The 7683-nt window shown below is 32.0% G+C and overlaps 1 protein-coding gene across 1 annotated transcript in view; it reads right to left on the bottom strand.

The window, feature by feature from the left end:
• Positions 1-7683, bottom strand: part of LOC108685383 — a 67215-nt gene that overhangs the window by 50673 nt on the left and 8859 nt on the right. The gene's annotated exons all lie outside the window — the stretch shown is intronic.

Raw genomic sequence — 7683 nt, 5'->3', positions numbered from 1 at the left:
GAGAAAAAAATAAAGAATTTACAATAAATATAACAATATTGCTACCAGAAACGTGTAATAAAAACAAATTCTAAGTATATCTTATTATAATTACAATATATAATAATAAAAATAAAAATCGTTTTATTTATCGTTTAAATCTTATATTTGTTTGAATTTTATATTATATTATTAATTGCAAAAGTTAAAACTCGTCTTACTAATGAGTGTTGTTCAATGCTTTGCAGGTTCCAAAATACGGAGAAATTTCTTGAACGACAGTGGTCTCCCTCACGTACGTGTTATGAATGCTAATGAAACCGCACCTTTCGTATAATAAATGCACGAAAGCGTACGTATTTATAAATGTACCACGACGTTGCGATGATTTCTTCTTTTTTTCATATCTAATACATGCAGTTTCTTAATATTTTTACAAACATTTAGTGATGATGATAACGGTACATAATTTTTTAAGAAACGAAGAAATAAACAGAGGGAGAAGAAATAATTTGTATATACGAATAAACCATGAAAATAAAGAGACGTACGCAAGATTACTTGATGACGTGAGAAGGATGGAAAACGAAGGAAGAATGTCGTGAATTACGACATAAAGTTTAGACGTTGTGCTATCGCGCGGTTATTTCCGTTGACGTTTCATTCACGACACCATCCGCGAGATGTTGTGGAGAATAAATCGTCATAAAAGCGCCGTGATGTCCATCCCCTCGTAAGAAAAATATGCAAATTAAACGACGCTGCCAATCCAAGTCCAGAGACTTTGACATACAGAGCCGTTTGGCGATTGTCAGACGGTTGTAAAAGTTCAGCACATGTAATAAAAGTTGCATGAGCTAAAAGACAAAGTCTGGAGTTCTCTCTGGATCGACCGATTCCAGAAGAAAATTCTTACGCAATGATTTTTCACACATCGAATTCTCTCTCATCATTACGCAACACAATTTTTATATATGTAGAACTATGTGTATATGTCTGTCTAATTTTGCCGAGAAATAGATCTCTCAGCATATTATCACGATACATTGCGTTGCAACATGTCGTGAACGTAATGCCATGAAACTTGTCTCCGCTATAACAACCAGAGTCGACGCAAATAACAATAGATGAACATTGCGGAAGAAGAAAGTTGGCAGAATTCGCTGCGAAAGAAAGCCTTGGCGATGTTGGTCACAACGAGGAGGAAAAAAAACCGGACGTTCTTCATTCTCGCAGAAGTAATTCGCTTTTCGATTGTGCGGTTCGCGGTTTATGCGGCAGATGCGAAATAATGAAAGAGAAAATGGCTTTTGCAGAAACTGGACATTAATTTAAAGGCTGTTGAGTTTGAGCAAAAGATTCATTGAATTATTATAATTTTGAAGGATTATAGAATTTATACCTCTTCTTTCAATAGCCATTTGAAATAATTAAAACATTATGTAAGATAATTATATGTATACATGGAAAGAAGTGCCTAATAAGATTTCAAATCTATAGCAACATAAACGTCGGTTTATTTACTAAAACGTCATGGACAAAAATATCCACAGAAATATCCAAATATAACTTCGCTACTTTGTATAATTACTTTTCTTTTCAACAGAGCTTTTGCAGTCAAATTTGCATTGCGAATGAATCTTACATGTATATTTTCGTTGGTAAACGTCTACGAATTAATTATGAATCACATTGTACTTCGCAATCATGCGAAACGAGTTAACGTGAGTTAGTTCCAGGTTTATCTGCACGATTTTCCTGTAAAACGATGATTATTATGGTTCTATATTTACGTATGTGCGAACATAACGAAATAGTATGAAGAGATATACAGCAGAGAATGCCTATGATTGAAACGATGAGAATGGACTAAGTGAATAATTTAAAAAACATAAGTGACCGCAAGCAATTTCACTTTATAAGGGATGTAAAAATAGTCAAAGGTAATGACAGGAAAAATTATCAGTGCGTTAATCGAAAGATAGCAGAATGATTTATATGATAAAATAGAAGAATGTACAAAAGGTATGAAAGCTTCATACGGAATGTAGGACAAAAAAAGAATATAAAAAAAGAATCGTTTTAAAGATCTTTCCTCTGTAAGAAATTGCAATAAAAAATTCTTACAGAACACAAAAGTATTGTGTAAACCAGAAAAGTTATTTGAAGCTTAGACAACAGAAAAAGTTTTTATTATTTAGAAACATGATTGACATAGACATAATCTTTGATTTCTCCGGTCATTTTTCATTCGCAAAAATCCGCGAATTTTCAGATTCAATGATCGTCTTACCGTAATTTTGTATGCCGACTGAATGATCGATAAGATCAAACTATAATATGATCAAATCTCGAATTTAGAAGTTTAAGTCAAAAAGAACATTAAATCAGTTCAAATAATTTATTTAATTTATTCATTTGATCTATGAAAATTAATTCATATGGAAATTATCAAAATTTATAGATATATTGTTAAAATTTCAATGTTTGCAATTTTTATTTATTTTTTTGACCTATTAAACAATAACCTTCCAAATCTGTTCGTAGTCCAAATTAGTCTCTTACAAACAAACGACTTAGACTCATTCATCTCTCTTTCTTTTTTTGTGCTTCCGAAAAATCCTAAGTTCAAAAGAGCTGATTATTGTAATTTACTTGGCAATTCACAGGTTTTTATTGATGATTTTCTTTTTCAGACAAAGTATGTTACTAGTGTAATCTCCAGCCAAATTTCTCGGAAGGCTACTTTGTGTTGACATGCGATCGTTGATCGTAACATGCGATCATCGTTAACACATTAAATCATACGATCGCATGATACAAATATATTTGAAAACTGTTATAAATTCTATATTTTCAGATTATTCTTTCCTTCATTGCTTTGTGTTTTGATTCAAAAAGCAGAATAAACAACATGAATTTTGTGCATATTTTTATCAAAAGAACAGTGTCATTTTTTAAATATTTTAAATTATATGACATATTTAAATACTTTTTAGAAATATGGAATAAAAGTCACGATTTAAAAATATTATATAATACTGTATTTACATAAAAACGTTTAAATATTAAAAAAATTCACATTAAAAGCAGATATTCAAAACCTGTTATGTGCGTTTGAAAAAGCGTTTTGTTGTTTGTTTTAAGCAATAAATTATTGGAATGTACATAAAATTTTAAAGAATTTTAAAGATTATTTGTACCATTTTATATTATATTATGCTATTAAAGCGCCAGCCTCGAGCATCAACTTGCTCAATTTTTTAAAGATACACCTGCATATAAAGTATCGAATGTTACCGAGCTTCAGGCATCGCGCTTGCGGTTATTAGGAAAAACTTGTCCGACTGGTCATGCATAAAATGCATCGGGTCTATTGACACGAGAACCAACAAGAGCAAAGTACTTGGAAGAGCACGAGACTGCGGTGAAACGTACAAACTCTTAATAAATTGTCTTTTTCTAATACCATCACAGCGCAAAATTTACATAACACAAACTACACGTCTTCTTACAGCTTCCTGTTCTAATAAAAAAACAGGTTCAGGTTTTATATATTTATAAGTAATGTATGAAATATCTACTAACAATAAGTAAAGCTTATATATTAGCTCGCAAATTAATATTCATTCATAAGATCATAATGCAATACAATGATTTAATTCGCGTATTACACCGCAAATAATAACAGATGTAGAAAGAATGTATAATAGTAAGTTACGACAAACTAATTATAACTAATTATATGATAAACACGGAAAGCAACACTGTCACGACGATAGTTCCGACTGTGATGATGGCCGACCATTCAACTATGTGAGAAACGGGTCAAACAGGTGTGACAGAAGATCTGGTAGATGTGTGCCACATTTAAATAAATATGTAACCATGAGTTCCTCACATAAACTTTCATGCGAGTTGACAGTTCGATGGCAAAACTATGACACGTATTTTTTTATACGTGTGCTCATAATTATATATAAATTATTTTATTACATATTTGCAATATGATTATTATTTACAATATTATTATATGTATTTTGATAAACTCAAATAAAATGAAGATAATTAAAAATATCATTTCAAATTTAATATTTTTAATGTAAACAATTAAAAAGACGAAACAGTTAACACTTAAAGATGGAAATAATTGCCAAGGAAAAAAAGTATGTTTTAAACAAACGATTATAAGCAATAAGACATGTTCTTTAAATACAGTTTATGTAAGATTTATTTAATATAGTCTTAAAACATTTAACATTTCAATAAATATAATAAAATAAATAAAATTATAATAAAACTAATCAAAATCAATTTTATCTCTAACATGTGACTAGTATTAGTTAAAATAAAGCTATAAAGCTATAAAGTTAGTAAAATATTATGATATTTTTTATTAGACTATTCGTTCACTCGACTATATTATACGATGATTACTTTACACTTTCGAGGCCACCAATGGAATGTTGTTACTCAGCGATGATAATACAACTCGCTGATTATCGTGCAGCTCGAAGCCTCCTCAGGGTCACTTAAGTTACATCGTAATGATGCCCAGGCAGCGAACCGGTTACGGTCCCGGACCCTAAGGCCCTGCCACTGCACTTATTTGGCCCCGAGACCGCCCTCCATCACTAAACCATGGCAGACGAAAATAAGAAGAAAAGGGCACGAAGGAACCCACAAAAATTAACCACGCGCTCGCTCGCACCTGGTTCGAAGATGAAAACATGTAGTCAAACTGGCTCAAAGCTCTTAACTATAAGAAAGTCTCCAATAACTCTTATAGATGCTACAGAGTAATCTACACACACACACACACACACGCGCGCGCGCGCGCACACACATATACAAAATCTATAAATGAAGTAATTGTCATTGCATAAATATATGCAAATATTGCTACATACGGCACTATAAATAATACATATTGCATGTAAATCTCGCTCTAAGGACTATAGTTAACATTAATTACTGCTCGATACAATTCACATACTCGGAGTTAAGATCGATATTACTTTGCGAATACAATACAATAAATATTCTTGTCGATCCGCCCCCGCAATTTTTAATTCGTTCCATTACCTCGACGACAATGGAACGACGATACATCGTTCTCAAGTCCTTTCCTTTCGATAACGCTCCGATTGTAAGTACCTCCGGAGTGCACAATACACCAGATAGTCGCGCTCCATTTTCAGAAAGATACAACACCCCTTTGCGCCAAAGGGGTTGAACTTATAAATCTAACGATAAATCTATCACCAGCAAAAGCTGACCGATATCGCACTTGTGGCTAGTTGCCAAAACCCGCAAATCTTATATTATACAGTCGCATGCGAGACATTCTCTTTCCTTCTATTTCGCATAGCTATATCCAACTACATTGTCCAGCTCATCTCTTCTCTTTCTCGAATGAGCAAGCCGTAAGAAATAAGATTTATTCTAGTACATCATTTTTTCTGTTTGCTACTTGATTATTATTTGCGGCCAGAAAGCGAAGCCCTTCGAGCGAATCCTCAAGGACGGATGCTTCCTACTCATAAATAAGAACGTTCATAAATTTTTTGCAAGATATTAGACGCGCTTTCATATTTACACTCATATCTTATTATGCAAATGAATGAATTCTGCAGCAGTCTATTATTAACATGGAGAAATTAAAAAATAACATAGATAGAGTGAATTTCATTCATTGAGTGTATGTCATTAAATATTATTTGTATTATTGACTTAATGCATAGCATTAAGTCTCTTGTTGATTTTTTTTCAAAATAATAAATTTATTTCAGAATTATACAATCATTTAAATTGTATAAGCAACGTTGAAGTTCTAATAACTCGCACTTCGTTAAACCACTCTACTAAATGGAACGTTTGCGTGTCGACAAATTGTATATAACATTGTTAGTTATTCGACGATGTCCACCTATGATATTACAGAGTGTTACACTCCTATAGGGGAAGGTAAATAGGTGATGATCCTACCAACCATCGTCCAGTCACAGTCAGTAATATACATGTGAATCGTCGAAGCAACATGTGCCGCGTCATAATTTGTCGTTTTAACTTCTTCCATATTTCTTCCTGCAGTAAAACATAGTTCAATCGTTGCAAAAGTTTGTTATCATACCAAAGTTCAAAGAAAGTTTACAAGTTTTAAGAAACACAAAGATGTGTACATAGAATTTTTTAAAGTGTTAATGAGAGACTTGGATTCGCAAATTGTAGAAAACCGATCAATCTGCTATACATTGCACTCTTCCACTAACATTGGACAATGTCTAACGTGTGTGATATGAGAATAGATAGAGAACACATGCAGAACCCATTCCCGCGTATTCAAGTGGACCTTATTACAACAACTAATCCTACCAAAATGAACATCATTATACCAATTATTCCTGCAACCGTGCGTAATATCATGGACTTCACGCTATTGGTGGTAGGCATTAGTCTAAATGCTTTTCTCGGTCTCTTTATTGTATTAAATTCTACTATGCACACGTCCACTAACTGTTACATAGTAGGTCTGGTATTATCAAACTTTGTAATCCTGCTTGAACCACTTGAACAAGTACTTAACTGGATTTTCGATATACACTTAAAGATGAATCTTGACTATGTATTTTTGATGAGCTTCGTCACGTCCAACCTGACGATAATTCTACTAAATATTGAGACGTACGTAATCATTTGTCAAAAAAATTCACCTCTTCTCAAGCCGCTTTTAAAAATTTCGACAGCTGTAAAAGGAATCTTGTTCATATGGGCAATGTGTATAATGGCAACAGCCATAGAATTACATTTGTATGATCATTTTGTAAAAGAAATTATATACGACATTTATGTTTCATCCACTATTATGTTTATAATATTCCCGTGTTTTATTTTTATTTTGCTCAACTACTTCATCCTATATGACTTAATATTATTAAAATCAAAAACTGAAACGTTAAGCAAAGATATGAAACGTTTTATCTCTCTAGGTACGTAAAAATTTCATTTTAATGCAAATATAGCGATTATTTAAGTCTTCATAAATCTCTTATGCTTCTTCATTATACTGATGAAATAACTTCTATGTTGTGCAGTTGGTATTTATACTGGATTTTTTGTAACTATGGTACCATATCGAATTGCGAGAGCTATCACTCTCATAACACAATCTCACTATAATAATATGGCAATAGAGATAACTTATACGATGGTTAAAATGTATCCGATAATCCTACCAATAATATGTTTCGTAATATGGAAAGAGTCTCGTCAAATCTCTCGAGGTTAGTAGCACAAATATATTAATTAATATAAAAATAATTAATAATTTTTCTATTTCAGACAACATTACATTATCAACGGCATAAAATCTCCTAACATAAAAGAAAAGAATGCAATTTCATTAAAGTAATCTATCCAATTTTTTGATAATTTAATCTATCTTATTGCATTTTCTCGCAAAGATTTATCCATTGTATGCATCTTTGAATGATTTATTATTCCTAAGAAGAAAACTCTTACGTGCAATAACCAAGCACATCCGCTCTCATGAAAGAAAAAAACCGATGTGCAATCTGCACACAAATTTTTGAATTCACCGAGCTTTCTGTATGCAAATTAATTTCCATTTAATTTTCTCAAAAGTCAAACTAGCATTGTACTTAAGAATCTTTGTACTTATATAAAATAAGGAAACATATTATT

The sequence above is a fragment of the Atta colombica genome, unplaced genomic scaffold, assembly GCF_001594045.1.
Source record: "Atta colombica isolate Treedump-2 unplaced genomic scaffold, Acol1.0 scaffold153, whole genome shotgun sequence".
NCBI classification, from domain to species: domain Eukaryota; kingdom Metazoa; phylum Arthropoda; class Insecta; order Hymenoptera; family Formicidae; genus Atta; species Atta colombica.
The sequence above is the reverse complement of the archived record's forward strand: the minus strand, read 5'-3'. Positions and strand labels throughout refer to the sequence as shown.